The sequence below is a fragment of the Salvelinus alpinus genome, chromosome 1 (genome assembly GCF_045679555.1).
Source record: "Salvelinus alpinus chromosome 1, SLU_Salpinus.1, whole genome shotgun sequence".
NCBI classification, from domain to species: Eukaryota; Metazoa; Chordata; class Actinopteri; order Salmoniformes; family Salmonidae; genus Salvelinus; species Salvelinus alpinus.
Genome location: NC_092086.1, coordinates 11,973,376 through 11,991,434, shown reverse-complemented (window position 1 = coordinate 11,991,434; position 18,059 = coordinate 11,973,376). Strand labels below are relative to the sequence as shown.

General features: G+C 44.6%; 1 protein-coding gene across 1 annotated transcript in view; it reads right to left on the bottom strand.

Moving 5' to 3' along the window:
* The window catches only part of carhsp1 (calcium regulated heat stable protein 1), a 46,960-nt gene extending 33,459 nt beyond the window's left edge, over window positions 1–13,501 (bottom strand). The window contains exon 1 of the mRNA XM_071391143.1: window positions 13,257–13,501. The gene's annotated coding sequence lies outside the window, so the exon portion shown is untranslated. The remainder of the gene's footprint in view (window positions 1–13,256) is intronic.
* Window positions 13,502–18,059: the final 4,558 nt, after the last annotated feature.

The following is an 18,059-nucleotide window of genomic DNA, read 5'->3' as shown; positions in this document are numbered from 1 at the left end:
CTGTTCAACAACAGAGAGGGTAACAGGTGTGTCCATGTCTTTGTGCCTGTTCAACAACAGAGAGGGTAACAGGTGTGTCTTTGTGCCTGTTCAACAACAGAGAGGGTAACAGGTGTGTCTTTGTGCCTGTTCAACAACAGAGAGGGTAACAGGTGTGTCTTTGTGCCTGTTCAACAACAGAGAGGGTAACAGGTGTGTCTTTGTGCCTGTTCAACAACAGAGAGGGTAACAGGTGTGTCTTTGTGCCTGTTCAACAACAGAGAGGGTAACAGGTGTCCATGTCTTTGTGTCTGTTCAACAACAGAGAGGGTAACAGGTGTCCATGTCTTTGTGTCTGTTCAACAACAGAGAGGGTAACAGGTGTGTCCATGTCTTTGTGTCTGTTCAACAACAGAGAGGGTAACAGGTGTGTCCATGTCTTTGTGTCTGTTCAACAACAGAGAGGGTAACAGGTGTGTCCATGTCTTTGTGCCTGTTCAACAACAGAGAGGGTAACAGGTGTCCATGTCTTTGTGCCTGTTCAACAACAGAGAGGGTAACAGGTGTGTCCATGTCTTTGTGTCTGTTCAACAACAGAGAGGGTAACAGGTGTGTCCATGTCTTTGTGTCTGTTCAACAACAGAGAGGGTAACAGGTGTGTCCATGTCTTTGTGCCTGTTCAACAACAGAGAGGGTAACAGGTGTGTCCATGTCTTTGTGTCTGTTCAACAACAGAGAGGGTAACAGGTGTGTCCATGTCTTTGTGTCTGTTCAACAACAGAGAGGGTAACAGGTGTGTCCATGTCTTTGTGCCTGTTCAACAACAGAGAGGGTAACAGGTGTCCATGTCTTTGTGCCTGTTCAACAACAGAGAGGGTAACAGGTGTGTCCATGTCTTTGTGTCTGTTCAACAACAGAGAGGGTAACAGGTGTGTCCATGTCTTTGTGCCTGTTCAACAACAGAGAGGGTAACAGGTGTCCATGTCTTTGTGCCTGTTCAACAACAGAGAGGGTAACAGGTGTGTCCATGTCTTTGTGTCTGTTCAACAACAGAGAGGGTAACAGGTGTCCATGTCTTTGTGCCTGTTCAACAACAGAGAGGGTAACAGGTGTGTCCATGTCTTTGTGTCTGTTCAACAACAGAGAGGGTAACAGGTGTGTCCATGTCTTTGTGTCTGTTCAACAACAGAGAGGGTAACAGGTGTGTCCATGTCTTTGTGCCTGTTCAACAACAGAGAGGGTAACAGGTGTGTCTATGTCTTTGTGCCTGTTCAACAACAGAGAGGGTAACAGGTGTGTCCATGTCTTTGTGCCTGTTCAACAACAGAGAGGGTAACAGGTGTGTCCATGTCTTTGTGCCTGTTCAACAACAGAGAGGGTAACAGGTGTGTCCATGTCCATGTCTTTGTGCCTGTTCAACAACAGAGAGGGTAACAGGTGTGTCCATGTCTTTGTGTCTGTTCAACAACAGAGAGGGTAACAGGTGTATCCATGTCTTTGTGTCTGTTCAACAACAGAGAGGGTAACAGGTGTGTCCATGTCTTTGTGCCTGTTCAACAACAGAGAGGGTAACAGGTGTGTCTATGTCTTTGTGTCTGTTCAACAACAGAGAGGGTAACAGGTGTGTCCATGTCTTTGTGCCTGTTCAACAACAAAGAGGGTAACAGGTGTGTCCATGTCTTTGTGCCTGTTCAACAACAGAGAGGGTAACAGGTGTGTCCATGTCTTTGTGTCTGTTCAACAACAGAGAGGGTAACAGGTGTGTCCATGTCTTTGTGCCTGTTCAACAACAGAGAGGGTAACAGGTGCGTCCATGTCTTTGTGCCTGTTCAACAACAGAGAGGGTAACAGGTGCGTCCATGTCTTTGTGTCTGTTCAACAACAGAGAGGGTAACAGGTGTGTCCATGTCTTTGTGCCTGTTCAACAACAGAGAGGGTAACAGGTGTGTCCATGTCTTTGTGCCTGTTCAACAACAGAGAGGGTAACAGGTGTGTCTTTGTGCCTGTTCAACAACAGAGAGGGTAACAGGTGTGTCTTTGTGCCTGTTCAACAACAGAGAGGGTAACAGGTGTGTCTTTGTGCCTGTTCAACAACAGAGAGGGTAACAGGTGTGTCTTTGTGCCTGTTCAACAACAGAGAGGGTAACAGGTGTGTCTTTGTGCCTGTTCAACAACAGAGAGGGTAACAGGTGTCCATGTCTTTGTGTCTGTTCAACAACAGAGAGGGTAACAGGTGTCCATGTCTTTGTGTCTGTTCAACAACAGAGAGGGTAACAGGTGTGTCCATGTCTTTGTGTCTGTTCAACAACAGAGAGGGTAACAGGTGTGTCCATGTCTTTGTGTCTGTTCAACAACAGAGAGGGTAACAGGTGTGTCCATGTCTTTGTGCCTGTTCAACAACAGAGAGGGTAACAGGTGTCCATGTCTTTGTGCCTGTTCAACAACAGAGAGGGTAACAGGTGTGTCCATGTCTTTGTGTCTGTTCAACAACAGAGAGGGTAACAGGTGTGTCCATGTCTTTGTGTCTGTTCAACAACAGAGAGGGTAACAGGTGTGTCCATGTCTTTGTGCCTGTTCAACAACAGAGAGGGTAACAGGTGTCCATGTCTTTGTGCCTGTTCAACAACAGAGAGGGTAACAGGTGTGTCCATGTCTTTGTGTCTGTTCAACAACAGAGAGGGTAACAGGTGTGTCCATGTCTTTGTGCCTGTTCAACAACAGAGAGGGTAACAGGTGTCCATGTCTTTGTGCCTGTTCAACAACAGAGAGGGTAACAGGTGTGTCCATGTCTTTGTGTCTGTTCAACAACAGAGAGGGTAACAGGTGTCCATGTCTTTGTGCCTGTTCAACAACAGAGAGGGTAACAGGTGTGTCCATGTCTTTGTGTCTGTTCAACAACAGAGAGGGTAACAGGTGTGTCCATGTCTTTGTGTCTGTTCAACAACAGAGAGGGTAACAGGTGTGTCCATGTCTTTGTGCCTGTTCAACAACAGAGAGGGTAACAGGTGTGTCTATGTCTTTGTGCCTGTTCAACAACAGAGAGGGTAACAGGTGTGTCCATGTCTTTGTGCCTGTTCAACAACAGAGAGGGTAACAGGTGTGTCCATGTCTTTGTGCCTGTTCAACAACAGAGAGGGTAACAGGTGTGTCTATGTCTTTGTGCCTGTTCAACAACAGAGAGGGTAACAGGTGTGTCCATGTCTTTGTGCCTGTTCAACAACAGAGAGGGTAACAGGTGTGCCCATGTCTTTGTGCCTGTTCAACAACAGAGAGGATAACAGGTGTGTCCATGTCTTTGTGTCTGTTCAACAACAGAGAGGGTAACAGGTGTGTCCATGTCTTTGTGCCTGTTCAACAACAGAGAGGGTAACAGGTGTGTCCATGTCTTTGAGTCTGTTCAACAACAGAGAGGGTAACAGGTGTGTCCATGTCTTTGTGTCTGTTCAACAACAGAGAGGGTAACAGGTGTGTCCATGTCTTTGTGTCTGTTCAACAACAGAGAGGGTAACAGGTGTGTCCATGTCTTTGTGTCTGTTCAACAACAGAGAGGGTAACAGGTGTGTCCATGTCTTTGTGTCTGTTCAACAACAGAGAGGGTAACAGGTGTGTCCATGTCTTTGTGTCTGTTCAACAACAGAGAGGGTAACAGGTGTGTCCATGTCTTTGTGTCTGTTCAACAACAGAGAGGGTAACAGGTGTGTCCATGTCTTTGTGTCTGTTCAACAACAGAGAGGGTAACAGGTGTGTCCATGTCTTTGTGTCTGTTCAACAACAGAGAGGGTAACAGGTGTGTCCATGTCTTTGTGTCTGTTCAACAACAGAGAGGGTAACAGGTGTGTCCATGTCTTTGTGTCTGTTCAACAACAGAGAGGGTAACAGGTGTGTCCATGTCTTTGTGTCTGTTCAACAACAGAGAGGGTAACAGGTGTGTCCATGTCTTTGTGCCTGTTCAACAACAGAGAGGGTAACAGGTGTGTCCATGTCTTTGTGCCTGTTCAACAACAGAGAGGGTAACAGGTGTGTCCATGTCTTTGTGTCTGTTCAACAACAGAGAGGGTAACAGGTGTGTCCATGTCTTTGTGTCTGTTCAACAACAGAGAGGGTAACAGGTGTGTCCATGTCTTTGTGCCTGTTCAACAACAGAGAGGGTAACAGGTGTGTCCATGTCTTTGTGTCTGTTCAACAACAGAGAGGGTAACAGGTGTGTCCATGTCTTTGTGCCTGTTCAACAACAGAGAGGGTAACAGGTGTGTCCATGTCTTTGTGTCTGTTCAACAACAGAGAGGGTAACAGGTGTGTCCATGTCCATGTCTTTGTGTCTGTTCAACAACAGAGAGGGTAACAGGTGTGTCTATGTCTTTGTGCCTGTTCAACAACAGAGAGGGTAACAGGTGTGTCCATGTCTTTGTGTCTGTTCAACAACAGAGAGGGTAACAGGTGTGTCCATGTCTTTGTGTCTGTTCAACAACAGAGAGGGTAACAGGTGTGTCCATGTCTTTGTGTCTGTTCAACAACAGAGAGGGTAACAGGTGTGTCCATGTCTTTGTGCCTGTTCAACAACAGAGAGGGTAACAGGTGTGTCCATGTCTTTGTGTCTGTTCAACAACAGAGAGGGTAACAGGTGTGTCCATGTCTTTGTGCCTGTTCAACAACAGAGAGGGTAACAGGTGTGTCCATGTCTTTGTGTCTGTTCAACAACAGAGAGGGTAACAGGTGTGTCCATGTCTTTGTGCCTGTTCAACAACAGAGAGGGTAACAGGTGTCCATGTCTTTGTGTCTGTTCAACAACAGAGAGGGTAACAGGTGTGTCCATGTCTTTGTGCCTGTTCAACAACAGAGAGGGTAACAGGTGTGTCCATGTCTTTGTGTCTGTTCAACAACAGAGAGGGTAACAGGTGTGTCCATGTCTTTGTGCCTGTTCAACAACAGAGAGGGTAACAGGTGTGTCCATGTCTTTGTGCCTGTTCAACAACAGAGAGGGTAACAGGTGTGTCTTTGTGCCTGTTCAACAACAGAGAGGGTAACAGGTGTGTCTTTGTGCCTGTTCAACAACAGAGAGGGTAACAGGTGTGTCTTTGTGCCTGTTCAACAACAGAGAGGGTAACAGGTGTGTCTTTGTGCCTGTTCAACAACAGAGAGGGTAACAGGTGTGTCTTTGTGCCTGTTCAACAACAGAGAGGGTAACAGGTGTCCATGTCTTTGTGTCTGTTCAACAACAGAGAGGGTAACAGGTGTCCATGTCTTTGTGTCTGTTCAACAACAGAGAGGGTAACAGGTGTGTCCATGTCTTTGTGTCTGTTCAACAACAGAGAGGGTAACAGGTGTGTCCATGTCTTTGTGTCTGTTCAACAACAGAGAGGGTAACAGGTGTGTCCATGTCTTTGTGCCTGTTCAACAACAGAGAGGGTAACAGGTGTGTCTTTGTGCCTGTTCAACAACAGAGAGGGTAACAGGTGTGTCTTTGTGCCTGTTCAACAACAGAGAGGGTAACAGGTGTGTCCATGTATTTGTGCCTGTTCAACAACAGAGAGGGTAACAGGTGTGTCCATGTCTTTGTGTCTGTTCAACAACAGAGAGGGTAACAGGTGTCCATGTCTTTGTGTCTGTTCAACAACAGAGAGGGTAACAGGTGTCCATGTCTTTGTGTCTGTTCAACAACAGAGAGGGTAACAGGTGTGTCCATGTCTTTGTGTCTGTTCAACAACAGAGAGGGTAACAGGTGTGTCCATGTCTTTGTGCCTGTTCAACAACAGAGAGGGTAACAGGTGTGTCCATGTCTTTGTGTCTGTTCAACAACAGAGAGGGTAACAGGTGTGTCCATGTCTTTGTGTCTGTTCAACAACAGAGAGGGTAACAGGTGTGTCCATGTCTTTGTGTCTGTTCAACAACAGAGAGGGTAACAGGTGTGTCCATGTCTTTGTGCCTGTTCAACAACAGAGAGGGTAACAGGTGTCCATGTCTTTGTGCCTGTTCAACAACAGAGAGGGTAACAGGTGTGTCCATGTCTTTGTGTCTGTTCAACAACAGAGAGGGTAACAGGTGTGTCCATGTCTTTGTGCCTGTTCAACAACAGAGAGGGTAACAGGTGTCCATGTCTTTGTGCCTGTTCAACAACAGAGAGGGTAACAGGTGTGTCCATGTCTTTGTGTCTGTTCAACAACAGAGAGGGTAACAGGTGTGTCCATGTCTTTGTGCCTGTTCAACAACAGAGAGGGTAACAGGTGTATCCATGTCTTTGTGCCTGTTCAACAACAGAGAGGGTAACAGGTGTGTCCATGTCTTTGTGCCTGTTCAACAACAGAGAGGGTAACAGGTGTGTTCATGTCTTTGTGCCTGTTCAACAACAGAGAGGGTAACAGGTGTGTCCATGTCTTTGTGCCTGTTCAACAACAGAGAGGGTAACAGGTGTGTCCATGTCTTTGTGCCTGTTCAACAACAGAGAGGGTAACAGGTGTGTCCATGTCTTTGTGCCTGTTCAACAACAGAGAGGGTAACAGGTGTGTCACTGTCCATGTCTTTGTGCCTGTTCAACAACAGAGAGGCTAACAGGTGTGTCCATGTCTTTGTGCCTGTTCAACAACAGAGAGGGTAACAGGTGTGTCCATGTCTTTGTGTCTGTTCAACAACAGAGAGGGTAACAGGTGTGTCCATGTCTTTGTGCCTGTTCAACAACAGAGAGGGTAACAGGTGTGTCCATGTCTTTGTGTCTGTTCAACAACAGAGAGGGTAACAGGTGTGTCCATGTCTTTGTGCCTGTTCAACAACAGAGAGGGTAACAGGTGTGTCCATGTCTTTGTGTCTGTTCAACAACAGAGAGGGTAACAGGTGTCCATGTCTTTGTGTCTGTTCAACAACAGAGAGGCTAACAGGTGTGTCCATGTCTTTGTGCCTGTTCAACAACAGAGAGGGTAACAGGTGTGTCCATGTCTTTGTGTCTGTTCAACAACAGAGAGGGTAACAGGTGTGTCCATGTCTTTGTGTCTGTTCAACAACAGAGCGGGTAACAGGTGTGTCACTGTCTTTGTGCCTGTTCAACAACAGAGAGGGTAACAGGTGTGTCCATGTCTTTGTGTCTGTTCAACAACAGAGAGGGTAACAGGTGTGTCCATGTCCATGTCTTTGTGCCTGTTCAACAACAGAGAGGGTAACAGGTGTGTCCATGTCTTTGTGTCTGTTCAACAACAGAGAGGGTAACAGGTGTATCTATGTCTTTGTGTCTGTTCAACAACAGAGAGGGTAACAGGTGTGTCACTGTCTTTGTGCCTGTTCAACAACAGAGAGGGTAACAGGTGTGTCCATGTCTTTGTGTCTGTTCAACAACAGAGAGGGTAACAGGTGTGTCCATGTCTTTGTGTCTGTTCAACAACAGAGAGGGTAACAGGTGTGTCCATGTCTTTGTGCCTGTTCAACAACAGAGAGGGTAACAGGTGTATCTATGTCTTTGTGTCTGTTCAACAACAGAGAGGGTAACAGGTGTGTCCATGTCTTTGTGTCTGTTCAACAACAGAGAGGGTAACAGGTGTGTCCATGTCTTTGTGCCTGTTCAACAACAGAGAGGGTAACAGGTGTCCATGTCTTTGTGCCTGTTCAACAACAGAGAGGGTAACAGGTGTGTCCATGTCTTTGTGTCTGTTCAACAACAGAGAGGGTAACAGGTGTGTCCATGTCTTTGTGCCTGTTCAACAACAGAGAGGGTAACAGGTGTGTCCATGTCTTTGTGCCTGTTCAACAACAGAGAGGGTAACAGGTGTGTCCATGTCTTTGTGCCTGTTCAACAACAGAGAGGGTAACAGGTGTGTTCATGTCTTTGTGCCTGTTCAACAACAGAGAGGGTAACAGGTGTGTCCATGTCTTTGTGCCTGTTCAACAACAGAGAGGGTAACAGGTGTGTCCATGTCTTTGTGCCTGTTCAACAACAGAGAGGGTAACAGGTGTGTCCATGTCTTTGTGCCTGTTCAACAACAGAGAGGGTAACAGGTGTGTCACTGTCCATGTCTTTGTGCCTGTTCAACAACAGAGGCTAACAGGTGTGTCCATGTCTTTGTGCCTGTTCAACAACAGAGAGGGTAACAGGTGTGTCCATGTCTTTGTGTCTGTTCAACAACAGAGAGGGTAACAGGTGTGTCCATGTCTTTGTGCCTGTTCAACAACAGAGAGGGTAACAGGTGTGTCCATGTCTTTGTGTCTGTTCAACAACAGAGAGGGTAACAGGTGTGTCCATGTCTTTGTGCCTGTTCAACAACAGAGAGGGTAACAGGTGTGTCCATGTCTTTGTGTCTGTTCAACAACAGAGAGGGTAACAGGTGTCCATGTCTTTGTGTCTGTTCAACAACAGAGAGGCTAACAGGTGTGTCCATGTCTTTGTGCCTGTTCAACAACAGAGAGGGTAACAGGTGTGTCCATGTCTTTGTGTCTGTTCAACAACAGAGAGGGTAACAGGTGTGTCCATGTCTTTGTGTCTGTTCAACAACAGAGAGGGTAACAGGTGTGTCACTGTCTTTGTGCCTGTTCAACAACAGAGAGGGTAACAGGTGTGTCCATGTCTTTGTGTCTGTTCAACAACAGAGAGGGTAACAGGTGTGTCCATGTCCATGTCTTTGTGCCTGTTCAACAACAGAGAGGGTAACAGGTGTGTCCATGTCTTTGTGTCTGTTCAACAACAGAGAGGGTAACAGGTGTATCTATGTCTTTGTGTCTGTTCAACAACAGAGAGGGTAACAGGTGTGTCACTGTCTTTGTGCCTGTTCAACAACAGAGAGGGTAACAGGTGTGTCCATGTCTTTGTGTCTGTTCAACAACAGAGAGGGTAACAGGTGTGTCCATGTCTTTGTGTCTGTTCAACAACAGAGAGGGTAACAGGTGTGTCCATGTCTTTGTGTCTGTTCAACAACAGAGAGGGTAACAGGTGTGTCCATGTCTTTGTGTCTGTTCAACAACAGAGAGGGTAACAGGTGTGTCCATGTCTTTGTGTCTGTTCAACAACAGAGAGGGTAACAGGTGTGTCACTGTCTTTGTGCCTGTTCAACAACAGAGAGGGTAACAGGTGTGTCCATGTCTTTGTGTCTGTTCAACAACAGAGAGGGTAACAGGTGTGTCCATGTCCATGTCTTTGTGCCTGTTCAACAACAGAGAGGGTAACAGGTGTGTCCATGTCTTTGTGTCTGTTCAACAACAGAGAGGGTAACAGGTGTATCTATGTCTTTGTGTCTGTTCAACAACAGAGAGGGTAACAGGTGTGTCACTGTCTTTGTGCCTGTTCAACAACAGAGAGGGTAACAGGTGTGTCCATGTCTTTGTGTCTGTTCAACAACAGAGAGGGTAACAGGTGTGTCCATGTCTTTGTGTCTGTTCAACAACAGAGAGGGTAACAGGTGTGTCCATGTCTTTGTGCCTGTTCAACAACAGAGAGGGTAACAGGTGTATCTATGTCTTTGTGTCTGTTCAACAACAGAGAGGGTAACAGGTGTGTCCATGTCTTTGTGCCTGTTCAACAACAGAGAGGGTAACAGGTGTGTCCATGTCTTTGTGCCTGTTCAACAACAGAGAGGGTAACAGGTGTGTCCATGTCTTTGTGTCTGTTCAACAACAGAGAGGGTAACAGGCGTGTCCATGTCTTTGTGTCTGTTCAACAACAGAGAGGGTAACAGGTGTATCTATGTCTTTGTGCCTGTTCAACAACAGAGAGGGTAACAGGTGTGTCCATGTCTTTGTGCCTGTTCAACAACAGAGAGGGTAACAGGTGTGTCCATGTCCATGTGCCTGTTCAACAACAGAGAGGGTAACAGGTGTGTCCATGTCTTTGTGTCTGTTCAACAACAGAGAGGGTAACAGGTGTATCCATGTCTTTGTGTCTGTTCAACAACAGAGAGGGTAACAGGTGTGTCCATGTCTTTGTGTCTGTTCAACAACAGAGAGGGTAACAGGTGTATCCATGTCTTTGTGTCTGTTCAACAACAGAGAGGGTAACAGGTGTGTCCATGTCTTTGTGTCTGTTCAACAACAGAGAGGGTAACAGGTGTGTCCATGTCTTTGTGTCTGTTCAACAACAGAGAGGGTAACAGGTGTGTCCATGTCTTTGTGCCTGTTCAACAACAGAGAGGGTAACAGGTGTGTCCATGTCTTTGTGTCTGTTCAACAACAGAGAGGGTAACAGGTGTGTCCATGTCTTTGTGCCTGTTCAACAACAGAGAGGGTAACAGGTGTATCTATGTCTTTGTGTCTGTTCAACAACAGAGAGGGTAACAGGTGTGTCCATGTCTTTGTGCCTGTTCAACAACAGAGAGGGTAACAGGTGCGTCCATGTCTTTGTGCCTGTTCAACAACAGAGAGGGTAACAGGTGCATCCATGTCTTTGTGTCTGTTCAACAACAGAGAGGGTAACAGGTGCGTCCATGTCTTTGTGCCTGTTCAACAACAGAGAGGGTAACAGGTGTGTCCATGTCTTTGTGCCTGTTCAACAACAGAGAGGGTAACAGGTGTCCATGTCTTTGTGCCTGTTCAACAACAGAGAGGGTAACAGGTGTGTCCATGTCTTTGTGCCTGTTCAACAACAGAGAGGGTAACAGGTGTGTCCATGTCTTTGTGTCTGTTCAACAACAGAGAGGCTAACAGGTGCGTCCATGTCTTTGTGCCTGTTCAACAACAGAGAGGGTAACAGGTGCGTCCATGTCTTTGTGCCTGTTCAACAACAGAGAGGGTAACAGGTGCGTCCATGTCTTTGTGCCTGTTCAACAACAGAGAGGGTAACAGGTGCGTCCATGTCTTTGTGCCTGTTCAACAACAGAGAGGGTAACAGGTGCGTCCATGTCTTTGTGCCTGTTCAACAACAGAGAGGGTAACAGGTGCGTCCATGTCTTTGTGCCTGTTCAACAACACACACAGCGGGAGTCTGGAGGGAAGTAGCCAACTCACAGTGCTCTCCAAGAAAACACAGAAAAGACACACTAACACTCAGACTATCTGTCTCCCCGTCTCCCCGCCCGCCCGCCCGCCCGCCCGCCCGCCTGCCTGCCTGCCCTCCCGTCCATCCACATTGTAACTCAATACCTTTAGTAACACAACACTTCTACTCTGTCAAAATCCTTCTAAACATGATGGTTCCTGATATCACATTCACAAACAGCTGAAATCATATGATAATACAGCAAGTGTGTCACACACACACACACACATATATATATACCACACACACACACACACACACACACACACACACACACACTTAGTGTGAGTGAGCAGTCATAATACTGTACAAAGGTTCCCAGGACTGTGTCCTGAATGCCAGCCTATTGTCTATGTTTTACACTACTTGACCAGGGCCCATACGGCTCCAGTACAGAGGGTACTGTGGTACTTGACCAGGGCCCATACGGCTCCAGTACAGAGGGTACTTGACCAGGGCCCATACGGCTCCAGTACAGAGGGTACTGTGGTACTTGACCAGGGCCCATACGGCTCCAGTACAGAAGGCACTATGGAGGGATTAGGGTGCCATTTAGGGCACACAACAGGACTGTACACGTTTATCCGGAGAAACACAGAGGATTTACTGTACGGATCTAGTAACACAATTTCTATGATGCTTAGAACTTCCCACACACACATCTACTTCCCCATTCCCAGACCTTGGAGTGGTAGAGACACATCTACTTCCTCATTCCCAGACCTTGGAGTGGTAGAGACACATCTACTTCCTCATTCCCAGACCTTGGAGTGGTAGACACATCTACTTCCCCATTCCCAGACCTTGGAGTGGTAGAAACACATCTACTTCCCCATTCCCAGACCTTGGAGTGGTAGAAACACATCTACTTCCCCATTCCCAGACCTTGGAGTGGTAGAAACACATCTACTTCCCCATTCCCAGACCTTGGAGTGGTAGAGACACATCTACTTCCTCATTCCCAGACCTTGGAGTGGTAGACACATCTACTTCCCCATTCCCAGACCTTGGAGTGGTAGACACATCTACTTCCCCATTCCCAGACCTTGGAGTGGTAGAAACACATCTACTTCCCCATTCCCAGACCTTGGAGTGGTAGAGACCACCTTCACCCTATACATCACTGTAACTTTTACTCCCTCCCCTCTCCACCTATTATCTTTCTCCTCCCCATTCTACCTTTCATATCCCTCTCTACTTCAATTATGTTGTTATTTCCTATTATCCTCCCTCTGTCTCTCTCCTCCCTCTGTCTCTCTCCTCCCTCTGTCTCTCTCCTCCCTCTGTCTCTCTCCTCCCTCTGTCTCTCTCCTCCCTCTGTCTCTCTCCTCCCTCTGTCTCTCTCCTCCCTCTGTCTCTCTCCTCCCTCTGTCTCTCCCCTCCTACTATCCTCTCTCTGTCTCTCCCCTCCTACTATCCTCCCTCTGTCTCTCGCCTCCTACTATCCTCCCTCTGTCTCTCCCCTCCTACTATCCTCCCTCTGTCTCTCCCCTCCTACTATCCTCCCTCTGTCTCTCCCCTCCTACTATCCTCCCTCTGTCTCTCCCCTCCTACTATCCTCCCTCTGTCTCTCCCCTCCTATTATCCTCCCTCTGTCTCTCCCCTCCTACTATCCTCCCTCTGTCTCTCCCCTCCTACTATCCTCCCTCTGTCTCTCCCCTCCTACTATCCTCCCTCTGTCTCTCCCCTCCTACTATCCTCCCTCTGTCTCTCCCCTCCTACTATCCTCTTATTACCCACTAGGGACCATTAGCACAGAACATTAGCCTTCTAGAACCATTCATAGTGACAATAGAACACTAGTCTACAGAACATTAGCCTTCTAGAACCATTCATATTGACAACAGAAAACTAGTCTACAGACACTAACCTTCTAGAACCATTCATATTGACATTCATATTGACAACACTCAACAGAAGAAAACTGTGATTTACACCAGTCTTTGACTCTTAACACTCACGCAAACAACCCCCCCATTCGCCCCCCTAAACGACCCCTCCCCCAGGCAACCCACTCCCGCCCTAACTTCCAACTACAAATATTGAAATAAAAAAATATGCTTCACTTCGTTTTGAATCCCCATCATTAATCAATCATTAATGGGTATGATTTAGACTTAATTATGAAAAATCTATGTAAAAAAGCCAACTACAGTTATTTTGATTGTATCGAGCGACTGCACTGATTTTCATTCGACTGTGTCAATAATGTAGGCTAACAGCGTAACTGTTTATAAATGCTGTACGATATAAATGCTGTACGCATTACATGAATGGCGTTAATGAATCAATCATGTTTGCGCAAGGCTTTGAAGTGAAGCGCGTCACCACTCACCTTTTCTGAACTTTTCCGTGGATGAAACTAAAACACTTTCCTTTTGAGGTCGAGCAGCAGGTAATGGATAAAACTGACTCCCTGCAGTCTGAGATTGGAATCAATCAATTCGTAACCTTTTCTCACAACAAAATAGTTATTTGGGAGAATAGATAGGACATGTGAAGTACACGACAGCAGTGAAGCTGGGTTTGTTTCTCCGTTCGTTTCAGTGCGAGTCCCGATGGGCGGGACCCACTAGCTTTCATCTAACGATAACGTCATCATGGAGTAGGCTACTCATTACCGTAACTCCCCGAAGAGATCTGAATCTAAAACCCCCACTACGGAGATACATGATTTTAGTAGCGCTCGATATTGACCGTTCAGCTCTCCATGCGGCACGTTAGGACGCCAAAAAATTGTCTCCAAGTGCAAAAGTCAACCTTTACCTTACGCAACATGAGTTTACAGTAAAGGATTGACTTTACCAACAGATTACCAGGCCATTGATCGAGTTCTTGCATCACTACATTACAGACACATGCCAGATTTTACAACGTCTGGATTTTTGTATTTTATTTTACCTTTATTTAACAAGGCAAGTCAAGTAAAAAACAAATTCTCATTTACAATGACGGCCTACCCCGGTCAAACCCTAACCAGGACTGACTTTGGGAAACCCAGCTTTAACCTACCATTAGGGTAACAGTAATTACTAGAGGGGAGACTCATCTATCATCCTGAACACCCACTTCCCCCACATACTGACCTCTGACATCACATACTGACCTCTGACATCACATACTGACCTCTGACATCAACTACTAAGGAAATAACCTTCATAACATCGTTAAATGTATAAGACATTATTACTAATATTAATATGGTTTGTGAACTCTAGAATTTGTTTGCAAGCATGATATCTGTACAAAACACTAACATGTCCTAACAAACAAAACACTAACATGCCCTAACAAACAAAACACTAACATGTCCTAACAAACAAAACACTAACATGTCCTAACAAACAAAACACTAACGTGTCCTAACAAACAAAACACTAACATGTCCTAACAAACAAAACACTAACATGCCCTAACAAACAAAACACTCTGACATGTCCTAACAAACAAAACACTAACATGTCCTAACAAACAAAACACTAACATGTCCTAACAAACAAAACACTAACATGTCCTAACAAACAAAACACTAACATGTCCTAACAAACAAAACACTAACATGTCCTAACAAACAAAACACTAACGTGCCCTAACAAACAAAACACTCCGACATGCCCTAACAAACAAAACACTAACATGTCCTAACAAACAAAACACTAACATGTCCTAACAAACAAAACACTAACATGCCCTAACAAACAAAACACTAACGTGTCCTAACAAACAAAACACTCCGACATGTCCTAACAAACAAAACACTAACATGTCCTAACAAACAAAACACTAACATGTCCTAACAAACAAAACACTAACATGCCCTAACAAACAAAACACTAACATGTCCTAACAAACAAAACACTAACATGTCCTAACAAACAAAACACTCCGACATGTCCTAACAAACAAAACACTAACATGTCCTAACAAACAAAACACTAACATGTCCTAACAAACAAAACACTCCGACATGTCCTAACAAACAAAACACTAACATGCCCTAACAAACAAAACACTAACATGTCCTAACAAACAAAACACTAACATGTCCTAACAAACAAAACACTAACATGCCCTAACAAACAAAACACTAACATGTCCTAACAAACAAAACACTAACATGCCCTAACAAACAAAACACTAACATGTCCTAACAAACAAAACACTAACATGTCCTAACAAACAAAACACTAACATGTCCTAACAAACAAAACACTAACATGTCCTAACAAACAAAACACTAACATGTCCTAACAAACAAAACACTCCGACATGCCCTAACAAACAAAACACTAACATGCCCTAACAAACAAAACACTAACATGTCCTAACAAACAAAACACTAACATGTCCTAACAAACAAAACACTAACATGTCCTAACAAACAAAACACTAACATGTCCTAACAAACAAAACACTAACATGTCCTAACAAACAAAACACTAACATGTCCTAACAAACAAAATTCAATCAAGGGACCCCACAGCGTGACATTGTAAATTCATTTATGTTTTATCTGAGCTGTTGGTACAAACGTTTAACATTGGGGTGTGTGTGTGTGTGTGAGAATGTATGTCTGTTGATAACATGTGATGATTATAAACCAGAGGAACAGGAGCTGTGAAGACATGTTCTGAAATCAACACAAGTAAGGAACAGCCCTGGTACTGGATGTAGGAAATCAACAACTAAACCAGACGCAGGAAACAGGACATGGTCTTATTCAAACTAAACCAGACGCAGGAAACAGGACATGGTCTTATTCAAACTAAACCAGACGCAGGAAACAGGACATGGTCTTATTCAAACTAAACCAGACGCAGGAAACAGGACATGGTCTTATTCAAACTAAACCAGACGCAGGAAACAGGACATGGTCATATTCAAACTAAACCAGACGCAGGAAACAGGACATGGTCTTATTCAAACTAAACCAGATGCAGGAAACAGGACATGGTCTTATTCAAACTAACCCAGATGCAGGAAACAGGACATGGTCTTATTCAAACTAACCCAGATGCAGGAAACAGGACATGGTCTTATTCAAACTAAACCAGACGCAGGAAACAGGACATGGTCTTATTCAAACTAACCCAGATGCAGGAAACAGGACATGGTCTTATTCAAACTAAACCAGACGCAGGAAACAGGACATGGTCTTATTCAAACTAAACCAGACACAGGAAACAGGACATGGTCATATTCAAACTAAACCAGACGCAGGAAACAGGACATGGTCTTATTCAAACTAAACCAGACGCAGGAAACAGGAAACAGGACATGGTCTTATTTAAACTAACCCAGATGCAGGAAACAGGAAACAGGACATGGTCTTATTCAAACTAACCCAGATGCAGGAAACAGGAAACAGGACATGGTCTTATTCAAACTAAACCAGACGCAGGAAACAGGACATGGTCTTATTCAAACTAAACCAGACACAGGAAACAGGACATGGTCATATTCAAACTAAACCAGACGCAGGAAACAGGACATGGTCTTATTCAAACTAAACCAGACACAGGAAACAGGACATGGTCTTATTCAAACTAAACCAGATACAGGAAACAGGACACGGTTGTATTCAAACTAAACCAGACGCAGGAAACAGGACATGGTCTTATTCAAACTAAACCAGATACAGGAAACAGGACATGGTCGTATTCAAACTAAACCAGATACAGGAAACAGAACATGGTCTTATTCAAACTAAACCAGATACAGGAAACAGGACATGGTCTTATTCAAACTAAACCAGATACAGGAAACAGGACATGGTCGTATTCAAACTAAACCAGATACAGGAAACAGGAAATGGTGGTATTCATTAGGCACCAAACAGAAGCAAACAGTGAAGGACCACCTGTACTTATCCAGTAGGAAACACTCGATTTCATTACAAAGCATTTTCTGTTGCAAAACACTTTGCTACGGTTTCCTAGAGTGCACAAATTAATATACCATGGGACAGGGTCATATTCATTAGGAATCAAACAGAATGAATACACCACAGAACAGGGTCATATTCATTAAGAATCAAACAGAATGAATACACCACAGAACAGGGTCATATTCATTAGGAATCAAACAGAATGAATACACCACAGAACAGGGTCATATTCATTAGGAATCAAACAGAATGAATACACCACAGAATAGGGTCATATTCACTAGGAATCAAACAGAATGAATACACCACAGAACAGGGTCATATTCATTAGGAATCAAACAGAATGAATACACCACAGAACAGGGTCATATTCATTAGGAATCAAACAGAATGAATACACCGCAGTACAGGGTCATATTCATTAGGAATCAAACAGAATGAATACACCACAGAACAGGGTCATATTCATTAGGAATCAAACAGAATGAATACACCACAGAACAGGGTCATATTCATTAGGAATCAAACAGAATGAATACACCACAGAACAGGGTCATATTCATTAGGAATCAAACAGAATGAATACACCACAGAACAGGGTCATATTCATTAGGAATCAAACAGAATGAATACACCACAGAACAGGGTCATATTCATTAGGAATCAAACAGAATGAATACACCACAGAACAGGGTCATATTCATTAGGAATCAAACAGAATGAATACACCACAGAACAGGGTCATATTCATTAGGAATCAAACAGAATGAATACACCACAGAATAGGGTCATAATTCATTAGGAATCAAACAGAATTAATACACCACAGAATAGGGTCATAATTCATTAGGAATCAAACAGAATGAATACACCACAGAACAGGGTCATATTCATTAGGAATCAAACAGAATGAATACACCACAGAACAGGGTCATAATTCATTAGGAATCAAACAGAATAAATACACCACAGAATAGGGTCATATTCATTAGGAATCAAACGGAAGCAAACAGGCTGAAACGAGGAGGGACCACCTGAACATGTCTAATAAGAAACGCTCGTTTTCTGTTGTAAAGTGTTTTGCTAAGGTGTGCTACTAATGAACACGACCCCAGGTGTGTGAAGATATGAAGGGGGACATTAGGCTGCACTACTTCCATTAAACAGCAGAGGGTGCCACAACAGTTTCACCATTGGGTTGGGGAAAGGGTTGTACAGCGTAGTACACCTATCAGTATACACAGCAATATA